Source organism: Mobula birostris, chromosome 32 (genome assembly GCF_030028105.1).
Source record: "Mobula birostris isolate sMobBir1 chromosome 32, sMobBir1.hap1, whole genome shotgun sequence".
Lineage (NCBI taxonomy): Eukaryota > Metazoa > Chordata > Chondrichthyes > Myliobatiformes > Myliobatidae > Mobula > Mobula birostris.
In genome coordinates, this window is record NC_092401.1 from 835,247 (window position 1) to 849,308 (window position 14,062).

Here is a 14,062-nt window from a genome sequence, read left to right on the forward strand (position 1 = left end):
CTTGCTATTTCCTCTTGTTTAATAGGTACATCTAATGTGTTCATATCTTGGATAGAAATTTTAGGTATATCCAATTTTTGCAAAAATCTATTGATAAAAATAATATTGTCTGAAAATTCAGATTTATAAAGGTTAGAGTAGAAATCTATAAATACCTTTTTAATTTCATAAGGATCTACCATTTCAGTTGAATCAGGTCTTCAAATTTTCAGGATCTGTCTTCTAGCCATAGTAGCTTTTAACTGACCAGCCAATAAATTGCCTCACCTGTCCCCATGTATATAAAATTGACTTTTAGATTTAAAAAGTTGCTGCTCAATGGGAAAAGTCAAAAGCAAATCATGTTTTGTTTAGAGTTCCACCCTTTCCTTATAGAGATCTTCACTAGGCATTACTGAATAAACTTTATCTATTTCTTTAATCCTATTAGTAATTACTAAAAGTTCCGCCTTGGTTTTCCTTCTTAAAACTATTGAGTATGAAATTATCTGTCCCCTAAGAAAAGATTTCATCGTGTCCCAAATAACTAAATTTGACATTCCCTCAGTTGTATTTAATTCAAAAAATAGAGAAATTTGCTCTTTCATAAAATTTACAAAGGTTGAATCTTATATCAATGTAGCATTAAATCTCCACTGAGGTACCTTCAGTATATTATCAGAAAACTTCAAAGTTAATTTCATGGGTGCATGATCCAATGATGCAATGACATCATATGCACAATCAGCCACAAAGGGCGCTAAACGCGTGTCCAACAAAAAATAATCAATTCTTGAGTATTTATGGTACACTTGTGAAAAAAAAGAAAAATTCTTATCTTTAGGGTACATAAATCTCCAAATATTGACCAGACCGTATTCTAATAAAAAAATTAATGCAAGTCGCAGCTTTGTTAGGAAGCAACGGATTGGTGAATGAACTGCCAATCAACTGATTGAGACAGCAGTTAAAGTCACCACCCATAATCAAATTATATTCATTTAAGTTCGGCAGTACATAAAATAGCTTCTTAAAAAATTCAGGGCTATCTATATTAGGTGAATAAACACACACCAAAGCCACCTTTTGACTACATAACAGATCAGTGACAATTAATTATTTTCCAATAAATCAGTAACCATGTTGAAATGTACAAAAGGGGTTTTAGAATTAATATTGATTCGCCTTTTAGCTGGTTCAGCATAACGTTGTGGGCCGAATGGCCTGTTCCTGTGCTGTACTCTTCTCACATTCTAACATCAGCCTCTACCACCATACCTAGCACCAACCACTCTCTCTAAAAAACTTACCTTCTGCACACCTCCCCCCATACTTTCCTCCAATCACCTTAAAATTTTGCCCTTGTAATAGTCCTGCTGAAGGGTCTCGGCCCAAAACGTTGTCTGTGGAGTCCTGCTGATGGATCCCAACCTGAAACGTTGTCTGTGGAGCCCTGCTGAAGGGTCTCAGCCCAAAATGTTGACTGTACTCTTTTCCATAGATGCTGCCTGGCCTGCTGAGTTCCTCCAGCATTTTGTGTGTGTTGCAACAATACTGAAATGTGAGTTGTGGAGGCCTTGAAAAGTGAACCTGTACGTTGTGGAATCAGTTTGGAGTTCTTGTGAGTGAAATTATCCATGCTGGTTCAGGAGTCTAATTGCTACAGGCTAATAACTATTCCTGAACCTAACAGTGTGGGACCTAAGGCTCCTGAATGCATTGCCAATGGTGGTGGCAAGAAGAGAGCATGATCTGGATGGTGGGTGGTCCTTCCTGATGGGTCCTGCTTTCTTGTGGCAGCGATACATGTAGATGTGCTCAATGGTGGGCAGACTTTGCCTGTGATGAATCGGGTTGCATCCAAATTTCAAAGTTCAAAGTAAATTTATTATCAAAGTACTTCTATGTCACCATTTATAACCCAGAGACTCATTTTCTTGTGGGTATTCTCAATAAATACATAATAGAATCAACAAAAGATCGCATCAATTTGGGCATTCGACCAGTGTGCAAAAGACACAAAGCATGCAAATACAAAAAGAAAGAAATTGTAATAATAAATAAATAAGCAATAAATATTGAGATCATGAGATCAAGAATCCTTGAAAGTGAGTCCGTAAGTTGTCAGAACATTTCAATGATGAAGATGAGGTTGAATGAAATTATCTTCTTTGGTTGACGAGCCTCATGTTTAAGCAGTAATAATTATTCATGAACCTGGTGGTGTGAGTCCTGAAGTTCTTTAAATTCTTCCTGATGGCAGCAGCGAGAAGGAAGTGAGATCTGGGTGGTAGGGGTCCCTAATGATGGATGCTGCTTCCCTGCGACAATGTTCCATGTTGATGTGCTCAGTGGTGGTGAGGACTTTACCCATGATGGACTGGGTTACATCCACTAACTTTTGCAGGATTTTCTGTTCTGTTCAAGGGCATACCTGGTTTCCATACCAGGTTGTAATTCAGCCTGTCAATATAATCTCCACTGTGCATCTATAAGAAGTTAATCAAAGTTTTAGATGTAATGCCAAATCTTCGCAAACTCCTAAGGAAGTAAAAGGGGCTACTGTGCTTTCTTCATAATCACACTCACATACTGGGCCTCTGAAATAATAACACTGAGGAATTTAAAGCTCCTGACCCTCGTCACTTCTGGTTCTTCAATGAGTACTGGCTCATGGGGCTTTGGTTTCCTTCCTTCTCCTGAAGTCAATAATCAGCTCTTTTGTCTTGCTGACATTGAGTAAAGAGCTTATTGCTATGGTACCACTCAGCCAGATTTTCAATTTCCCTCCTATATACTGATTCATCAATACCTTTGATTCAGCCAGTGACACTGTTGTCTTCAGCAAACTTGAATATGGCATTGGCTCTGAGCTTAGCCACACAGTCATAAATGTAAAGTGAGTAGAGTGGGAGGCTGAACACACAGCTTGTGGTGCTTGTGTACTGATGGAGATTGTGGAGGAGATGTTGTCAATCCAAACTGACTGGTGTCTGCAAGTGAGGAAATCAATAATCCAATTGCAGAAAGAAATATTGAGGCCAAGGTCTTGGTTTATTCATTAGTCTTGAGGGAATGATGGTATTGAATGCTGAACAGTAGTCGATAAAGAGCATCCTGATGCATGCATATTTGCTGTCCAGATGTTCCAGGGTTGAGTGAAAAACCAGTGAGATGGCATCTGCTATGGACCTGTTGTGCTGGTAGGCAGATCTGAGCAGATCCAAGTTGATCTCATGTAGTTAATGTGTTTCATCACCAGTCTGTCAAAATACTTCATCATTGTGGGTGTGAGTGGATGGCAGCTACTGAGGCAGGCTACAATGTTTTTCATAGGCACTGAAATCACAGGATCATTGAGGGCTGTGGGAGTTCATCATAATTCCTGAATGTTTTGTCAGTCAAAGTGAGCATAGAAGACATTGAGATCATCTGGAAGTGAAGCTCTGTTGTCACCTATGTTACTTCATTTTATTTTATGAGGTGATAGTGCCACAACTGTCAAGCGTCCTTCATTGATTCAAGTTTAATCCAGCATTGCCACTTTGCCCATGAGATGGCTTTTCAGAGATTGTAGCTCTTGTAATTTTCTTGATCACCAGACTTGAATGCTTCTGATCTGGCCCTCAGCAGATTGTGGATCTTTTGGTTCATCCAGATGTCTGGTCGGGGAAGACATCTGAATGACTTTGTGAGAACACATTTGTCTACAGCTATTTTAATAAAGTCTGTGACAATCATGGTGCATTCATTGAGATCCACAGATGAATCCTTGAACATGGCCTAGTCCACCAATTCAAAATAATCCCAAAGCCACTGCTCTGTCTTCCACAACCGCCGCTTTGTTGTCCTACTCTAGAGCTTTATTCTTTAGCCTCTGTCTGTATGCAGGTAGGAGAAGGGCAGCCAACTGATCAGATTTACCAAATGGGCCTGGGCATTAATCAGTCGGCATTCCCTATCTCAGTATAACAGTGGCATATAGTGTGTTGGGACCTCTGATGTTACAGGTTATATATAATGGTAATTGGGCAGCGTTTTCTTCAAACAAGCCTAGCTGAAATCTCCAACTATGATTTGAAATGTGTTGGGATGGACAGCTTCTTATATGGAGACGGTATCATGAGGTATCTCAAGCACTTCATTATAGTCACTCACTGGTGGCATGTTAACTTCAGGCAGGATTATGAAGGAGAACTCCTCAGGTAAGTAGAACAGGCATCATTTGACCATTAGGTGTTCAAGGTCAGGGGGAACACAAGGTTGACAAAACTGCCACATCAGACCACCACTGAGAGTTTACCATGAAGCACATGCCTCCACCTTTCCCTTTTCCAAATCAGCAGTTCAATATATTCAGTGAATCAAGAAGCCTTTGGGTCTGATTGCCATATCTGGCTTGCTGGTAGAAAGCCATGTCTCACTCAGACATAGAACACAACAATCCCTCATTTCCCTTTGATACAGCAATCTTATCCTCAGGCCCTCAATTTTGTTCTCCAGCGACCGGCCATTTCCTAACAAGATGCTAGGGAGAAGGGGCCTCACCCCTGTGTGTTTCAGCCTGGCTTGGAGGTCCTCCCCCCCCCACCATGCCTTGTTTCCAGTCATGGCGATGAACTTTTGATGGCTTACAGGTGCCATATCTGCTTAGTCTGCTGAGTACTTCAGAAGGTCATGAAATCTGTAGATCATTAGATTATGAGGACACGCAGTCCTCTTTTATTGTCATTTAGTAATGCATGCATTAAGATGATACAATGTTTTTCCAGAATGATATCATAGAAACACAGGACAGACCAAGACTGAAAAACTGACAAAACCCACATAATTATAACATATAGTTACAACAGTGCAAAGCAATACCATAATTTGATAAGAACAGGCCATGGGCACGGTAAAGTCACAGAGTCTCTCGGAAGTCCCATCATCTCATGCAGACGGTGAACCTCCAGCGCCGCAAACTTGCCGATGCAGCATCTTGGAAGCATCCAACCACAGTCCGACTCGGAGTCCATCCGAAAACTCCGAGCCTCCAACCAGCTCCCCGACACCAATGCACTGAGCACCATCTCTGCAGAGCGTTTCGACCCCGACCCCGGCAGTAGGCAAGGCCGAGGATTTGGGGCCTGCCCTCCGGAGATTCTCGATTGCGCAGTAGCACCGGCAGCGAAGTTGGCATTTCAGAATTTACTCCAGATGTTCCTCCGTGCTTCTTCACGTCTGTCTCTATCAAATCAGGAATGTGCACGGCATCCTACTTCACAGATGCGATATCAATTCGGATTGGCCGTGCGTACTGCGTCGCGCCGCTATCTTCTCCTCCCTCCTGCTGATTTAAAATTGATTTAAGTTGATTGAAGAGTACTTTACTTAAAGGAAAGTTACATGCTGCAGATTACAGTCAGTGTAATTCAAAAGAGATATATTTAAAAGTATTGTACGTAGCCCTCAGAATGCCAATGTGGTTTACTTGTGTCTCTTGATAAAGACCTCTTTCTGTATACCTAATGTGGAATCTGCCAAGATTTTTTGTGCATTAAGTTGGAAATTAATTAAAAGACCTTCATTGAAGTGAGTTGAATATAATGAGTAACTTTACTGTCGTGTTGTTTTGTTATTGAGATGAGTCTTGTACGAATATTGTTAATATTTGCAGGAATAATTATTCCAAAATTATTTTTAAATGCCAGGTAAGAGTATGCAACTGTATTGGTACATAAAAATACGTAGAAGGCTGATAAACTCTTCTCGAGCTTCCAGTCAGGTACGGGAATCGATTATAACTGACGTTTCAATGACAAACTCAGCTATCTTTCTCAGGAATGACGCCTGGGTGTGTTTAGTACAGTGGTATTTATATGCTTGTATTCTGTCCTTCCTGATCGGTTAGTCATCACCCAATCAGGTTTCTGCTCTCCCACCTAGTTTCTACCATGTGTCTCATCTGAAAGCTCAAATCGCAGCTTATGCAGTCAAAGATGAGCTGGGACCCAGGTCTCCTGCCGCTAATAGGATTCCTTGTGAATGTGAAGCAACATATATCTGCCAGACGGGACACACGGCGGAAACCCACTTCAAGGAGCACAGGAGGTGTATCCATTTGGGTTACCGAGAGAAATCAGTGGTAGCAGAACATTGCATTTGCAATGGCCATTGGATTGACTTTGATGGCACGCCAATGACTTCTGGGACCACCTGGTAAAGGAAGCCATTGAAATAAAACTGGAGGAAAAGAATTTTAACAAAGACTAAGGTCTCGCTTCAATTAAGAACTGGAATTCGATTGGAAACAAGGTGGGAGAGTGGAGACCTGATTGGATAAGGACTAACCTATCAGGATGGACGGACAATGGGGGTATAAATACCACTGGACTAGACACGCTCAGGTATCATCCCTGATGAAGGTGACAGAGTTTGTCATCGAAACATTGCTTATAATCAACACTTGCAGCGGGCTGGAAGCCTGAGAAGAAATTATTCATCATATACATGGGAAAAACACTAGATACATTTTCAATTAGACGCTGATTAAAACAAGTGAAGTTGTCCATGCCATGCCTGCTGTAATAATGCTTGCATGAAAAGAGGCTAACAGAGCTGGGCCACTGTAGCAGTAAAAGAACGTATCAGAAGCATATTTCCAAACATTGACTAATTGTGTGGTGTTTGCATGTGTTTTTACAAAAGCATGCTTTGTGAATGTACAAGTTGTGGGAGGAGTGACAGAGGGAGGGAGACATACAGTAGAGAAACAGGGCCTACTGACTTCGTGCCAAGTAGCAAACACCCTTTTACAATAATCCTGGATGAATCCCATATTATTTTTTCTCTATGATCATCAATGCCTCACAAATTCCATCACTAATCAGCACATTAATGACAATTTACAGTGGCTGCTTAATGTACACATTTTGGGCTACAGCTATAGATCTGTACAGTACAGAAACAGACCCCTCAGCCTACATATTTATGCCTATTTTTCTCACCATCTACTCTGATAGTTTTTGCCACATTCGGACCCCATCCTTCTATACCTTGTTTACTTATGTCTGCCACTTAAACATAATAATTATATCTGCTTCCACCAGAGGCCACACATTCTAGATATCAACATCCTTCTGTCTAAATAAACTTACCCCTTCCAAACTCTTTCCTCTCATTTTTACTTTAATCTCTCTGGTGTTTGATACCCCGATCTTGGGAATAGAATTGGATGATTTACTTACTTGTGTCTCTCATAAGTTTATAAACCTCTCAGGTTGCCCCTCAACCTTCCCTGCTCTGAGGAAAACAAGCCCACCTTATCCAATCTATCCCCATAAATGAAGCCCTCCTTTCTAAAACATGGATTTCTTGGGAGATCCACATAGGATCACAGGAAAACTCTCCAAACAGATAGCACCAGAGGTCAGGATTGAACCCATGTCACTAAAGCAGAGAGGCAACAGCCCCTGTTGTTATTCTGCTGAATGCATCTGATCTCCTGTCGTTTTTGGTAATGGACAGAATTATTACATTCATTTCATAGTCATAGTCATAGTCAAAGTCAAAACCTCAGATGTCTGTTCAAAATGGTTCCTGCGTACGAAGTTCCTTCGACTGACATCTTCTAGGTAGATCATGAAACCATATATTTCACTCCTCTTATGTCTTTTCAGTTTGCTTTTTTGTCGAATGTGACTCTGGAGCTGTTGGAGCCTGTGATTTGCAGTTTGGAAATCGTTTGGGTGTTTCAGTCTCCAAGAGGATTCTGGGAAGCAGAGGCAGTGTTCACAAACCTGGTGGTGAGAAGCCTGCAGGGTGGGTTACGAGCCCATGTTCGACTCCATTATACTGATTAAAGCTTCTACTGTTCACCAATTAAAGTGACGAGGGAGGTAGAGCGAATGCGGAAGGTGAGCGCCAGTTGCCTGTCTTTTGATTGCTGGTTGGATCACTCTACTGCGAGAGAGGGGAAAGTCCCTTTAGCTTGCTGGTGGGATTGCTCTAATATGGAGAGAGAAAGCCCTGTCGCTGAGACTGGAGAACTTTGCCCAGGTTTTCTGTGCTTTAGATACAGACTTGGACTATAAACTTTTTCTCAGTCTTATTGTTTTTTATATTCTGCATCTTTTGCCCTATCTTTCTCATTTTTTTGTATATCAGGGAGGGGGATTTGGGAGGTTGATGTACCTGTTTCACTTTTGTTTGCTTTGTGTGTGGGGAGGAAAGATTTAGGGGATTGATGATCGTGCTGCCTTTCTTTTCTTTCTTGGTTTCATGGCTATCTGAGAAGAAGAATTTCAGAGTTGTACCGTTGGGCCTCTGAACCCTGTCTCTTTATTTTCTGCAACAGAAATTTGACAGTCTCAAGACTTGTAAAATGAAGGCTCAAAAAGGTTCATCCTTGAAAACTCTTATAAACAATGATGAAGCACAGTAATCTATTTCCATGGAAACAGTGATTCAGAAACGGAGAACAAATACACTCTGTGGCCACTTTATTAGGTATCACCTGTACCTACTAAAGTGGCCACTGTGTGTACGTTTATGATTTTCTGCTGCTGTAGCCCATCCACTTCAAGGTTTGACAAGTTGGGCATTCAAAGATGTTCTTCTGCACGCCACTGCTGTAATGTGTGATTATTTAAGTTACTGTCACCTTCCTGCCAGCTTGAGCAAGTCTAGCCATACTCCTCTGACTTCTTTCATTAGCAAGGTGTTTTCACTAACAGAACTTCTGCTCACTGGATGCTTTTTGTTTCTCTCACCATACTCTGAAAACTCTAGAGACTGTTGTGTGTGAAAATTACAGCAGATTAACAGTTTCTGAGAAACTTAAACCACATGTCTGGAACCAGCTATCATTTCCTGGTCTGATGTTTGGTCTGAACAACATCTGCCCCTCTTGATTATGTCTGCATGCTTTTATGCATTGAGTTGGTACCATGTGATTAACTAATTAGATATTTACATTAAAGAGCAGATATACAGGTGTACATGATAAAATGGCCACTCAGTGTATTCCAATAGGAAACTTGGAATAGTCACAAGTGGCTTCAAGTGCTGGAATCTGTAGCATGAGAAACATAAAAAGGTTAGAATGCCAATGTTTGTTTCCCATGATAGAGGTGCCCAAAACTAGAGAAGAGAGGTTTAAGGTAAGAGGGAAGAGACAGAGAGGATCCAAAGGGGAATCTATTCACAATGGGGAATAGTCAGAGTCAGGAGCATGTTTCCTAAGGACATGGTGGAGGCAGACAATCTCCTAGCATTTAACAATAATCTACACAAGCATATGAGTTATCAGGGCATAGAAAGCTTTGCATCTCGTGTGGGTAAAGGGAGTAGAATAGATGTGTGGAATGGTGGTGAAATCAATTGCTTTATGATTCTGTGCTCAGGAGAAAGGAGGGAATGGACTCAGTCAGAGTAGGGAGGAGAGATTTAGATGTCCACATGGCATATGTCAGGAGCATGCTAGGAAAATCCAAGTTAATTTCAGTGAGGGCTTCAGCTGTGGATTGCCTGGAAGTCGATTGGCCAGGAAATGTTTATCAAGTGGGACAGAGCAACCACAGGGATACCATGAACCCATGAACCCAAGGCTCAACTCAAGATCAAATATATTCTTAGGGAAAGTGGTGAGATCAATAACAAGGGAAGGGAGTGTATGACAGTAACCAAAGACATTGATCTTCGTGATATTTAGCTCGACAAAATTTCTAGTACTGCGTGTAAGACAGGAAATCTGACAAATAGAGGTAACAGAATAAACTGGGCTAGGTACATTATCATTTACATGGAAATTTCTCCTGAGCTGCCTTCCAGTTCATCTGGGGATCCAAGGTGGAAGGAGTCTGATGATTCATCATGCACAACAGAATAAAAGTGTACCCAGAAGACCACAAGGCCATAAGTAACAGGTGCAGAATCGGGCCATTCAGCCCATCACCTTTTCCACTATCCCATCATGGTAGACTTATTATCCCTCCTAACCCCATTCTCCTGCCTTCTCTCTGTAACCTTTGACATCCTGAATAATCAAGAATCTATCAACCTCCACTTTAAATTTCCCCAATAGCTTGGGTTCCACAGCCATCTGTAGCAGCAAATTCCACTGATTCACCATACCTTAGCTGAAGAAATTCCTCCTCATCTCTGTCTTATAGGGCTGCCCTTCTATTCTGAGGCTGTGCCCTCTGATCTTAGACTTCCCCATTATAGGAAACATCTTCTCCATGTCTACCCTATTGAGCCCTTCAGTATTCAATATATTTCAATAAGATCTTGCCAATAGTCTTCGAAGCTCCACAGAGTACTGTGCCAGAGCCATCAAATGCTCCTCATAAATGAATCCTTCCATTACTGGGATCATTCTCATGAACCTCCTCTGAACCCTCTCCAACGTGAGCAGATCCTTTCTTAGATAAGGGGCCCAACACTGCACAAAATACTCCAAGTATCCAACATTGCCCCCACCCTGATGACTAATTTCATATGTGGCTGGATTAGGAAGTGAATGTCCTCTAAATTTGACTGAGGCTATAAAGTAATCCTATCAAGAAAGACATTAGGGCAACATAGAGAGTTCATGTGCCACACTGCTGTAATTTAATTAGGTTTGCGATGTCTGCTGTGCACCAAGATAAAGAGGAATAGCCTGAAGGAAGGGTGGCTCTCAAAATCACTGGAGATTTAGAAACTGTCAACACACACTGAACTACTGCCAGGGAAAACTATTATTGTTGGCTGTGTTTCTCTCCTTGCTGATGATTTTAGATGTGACTCATCCCTGAGACCACTTTCTCTCAGTTATGTTTTGGAACTCCAAAATCCAATTGAAAGAAAAACACAGCAGGCTGGGAAAATGTGTTAATTTAATTTTACTTTGGTGAAGCGCAGATTTATGACATGGCAGCGTCTTATTCCATTCATTTTCAGGAATGACTGAAACTTCATGGCAACTAACTATGATCCATTGTCACTGACTAATTGCTCTTGAACACCAGTCCTTAAGAGAGGCTTTTCAACTCATCAACAGTGTGCAAGGTTGCAGTAGAGGCCACTGGAGACACTTTTGGCCACTTTGTAGCTGCATCGGTTACTACCAAGAAATTTTTGCCGATGAACAGTTGGACAAAATCAACATGACTCTTCTGCAAGGGCAATGCAGGCCACTACCAGGGATGGAGAGCTGCTGCTCCTGGCATCTTCTGGGAGGATGGGAACCAGCATGACAGGGCTAAGAATGAGCCACCAAGTTTACAAGTAAATGATGGGTGTAATATGAACATAGGAAAGGACAAGCCAATAATTAGGCACAAGTGCAGACAGCGCAAGGAATTAAGTTGTACCACAGAGGCAAAATTCAAAAGGGCAAAGAATGCAGAACTGAAGGTGCTGTATTTAAATGCACATGGTATTTGGAATAAGATGAATTAATTCATGGCGCAATTAGAGATTTGTCAATATGACGTTGTGGACATCACTCAATTGTAGCTAAAAGAAGGTCATAGTTGAGAGCCTAATATCAAAGGATATAATTTGTATTGAAAGGGCGGGCAGGAAGGCATAGATGGTGGTGTGGCTCTGTTGGTAAGAGATGGAATTACATCTTTAGAAAGAGTTGATATAGGGTCAGGGAATATCGTATCTTTGTGGGTGGAGTTAAAATATTGCAAGGGTAGAAATAAACATTATGGGTATCAGGCTGGTGTCAGATCACAAGAGAGGGAACTTGTTGAAAGCCTATGAGATGGCTTTACAGAGCAGCTTGTGCTTGAGCCTACTAGGAGAAAGGCTATCTTAGATTAGGTGTTGTGTAATAATCTTGATATTACCAGAGAGCTTAATGTAAAGGACCCTTAGGAGGCAGTAATCATAATATGATTGAATTCATACTGCAGTTTGAGAGGGAGAAGCATAACTCACAGGTATCAGGATCGCAATGGAATAAAGAAATTACAGAGGCATGAGTGAGGAACTTGCCCAGGTGGATTGGAGAAGGATACTGGTGAGTTGTTGGCAGAGCAGAGGGGTCTGAAGTTTTGGGAATAGTTCACAAGGTGCAGGATAGGTATGTCCCATAGCAGTAGTTCTCAAATGGAAAGGGTAGGCAACTGTGGCAGACAAGGGAAGTTAAGGACTGCATTAAAGCCAAAGAAAGGGAATAATGTAGCAAAAGTGAGTGGGAAGTTGGATAATTGGGAAGTTTTTTAAATTCAACAAAAGGCTACTGAAAAGCCATAAGAAGGGAATAGAAGAAATATGCGGATGAACTAGTCAATAATTGAAAGCAAGATACTAAAAGTTTTTTTATCAATTATATAAAGAGTAAAAGGGAGATGAGAGTTGATATTGGACCACTGGAAAATGATGCTGGTGAGGTAGTAATGTGGGACAAAGAAATGGCAGATGAATAATGCGTGCTTTGCATCAGTTTTCACTGTGGAAGACACTAGCAGTGTCCCAGAAGTCCATGAGTGTCAGGGAGCAGGAGTGAGGGTCATTGCTATTTCAAAGGAAAATTTGCTAGGTACCTAAAAGTCTGAAGGTGGATAAGTAACTGGGACCAGACGGACTACGTTCCAGTGTTTTGAAAGAGGTTGCTGAAGAGATAACAGATGCATTGGTTATGATCTTGCAAGAATCACTAGAGTCACATGGTTCTGGAGGACTGGAAAATTGCAAATATCACTCCACTGTTTAAGAAGGGAGTGATTATAGGCCAGTTAGCTAATCTCAGTGATTGAGAAAGTGTAGGAGTCCATTGTTAAGAATGAAGTTCAGGGTACTTGAAAACTAATGATAAATAATTCAAAGTCAGCATAGTTTCTGTAAAAGGAAATCTTGCTTGACAAATCTGTGAGGGTTCTTCGAGGAAGTAACAAGCAGGGTAGACAAAGGAGAGGCAGTGGATGTCGTTTACTTGGATTTTCAGAAAGCATTTGATATGATGCATCACATGAGGCTGCATAACAAGGTAAAATCCCATGGCTTTACAGGAAAGATACTGGCATAGTTAGAGGAATGGCTGACAGGCAGGAGGCAGTGAGTGGGAATAAAGCGGCCTTTTCTGGTTGGCTGCCAGTGACTAGTGGTGTTCGTCAGGGGTCAATATTGGTTCTGCTACTTATCACAATCTTTGTCAGTGATTTAGACAATAGAATTGATGGCTTTGTGGCAAAGTTTGCAGATGATATGAAGATAGCTGGAGAGTAGATAGTGCTGAGGAAGCAATGCAGTTGCAGAAGGATTTAGACAACTTGGAAGAATGGGCAAAAAAGTGGCAGATGGAATACTGTGTTGGGAAATGTATGATAATGCATTTTGGTAAAAGGAACAAAAGTGCAGACTATTATCTAAATGGGGAGAAGGTTTAAACATCAGAGGTGCAGAGGTACTCAGGAGTCCCTGTGCAAGACTCCCAGGAGATTAATTTACAGGTAGAGCCTGTAGCAAAGAAGCCAAATACAACGTTGCCATTCATTTCAAAGGGAATAGAATATAAAAAAAGCAAGGAGATAATAGTGAGGCTTTATAATACACTGGTCAGGCCACACTTGGAGTATTGTCAACACTTTTGGGTCTCATATCTCAGAAAGGATGTGTTGTCATTGGAAAGAGTCCAGAAGAGGCTCACGAGGATGATTCCTGGAATGAAGGGGTTAACATATGAGGAGCATTTGGCAGCTTTGGGCCTGTACTCACTGGAATTTGGAAGAATGCTGGGGAATCTCATTGAAACCTATTGAATGTTGAAAGGACTAGATAAGGTGGATGCAGAGATGATATTTCCTATGGTGGAGGTGTCCAGAACTAGAAGGCACAGCCTCAAGACTGAGGAGTGAACTTTTAGAACAGAGGTAAGGAGGAACCTTTTTAGCCGGAGAGTACAGAATCTGTGGAAGGCTCTGCCAGAGACTGGTGGAGGCCAAAACCATGGATATATTGAAATTTGATAGTTTCCTTATTGGTCAGGGCATCAAAGGTTACAGAGAGAAGACAGGAACGATATGGATCATAATGTATGAATACACTGTCTGTCACAATATTTTCTTTGTCTGTTAGGAAGCCTCCTCACACTACTTTGTCCATT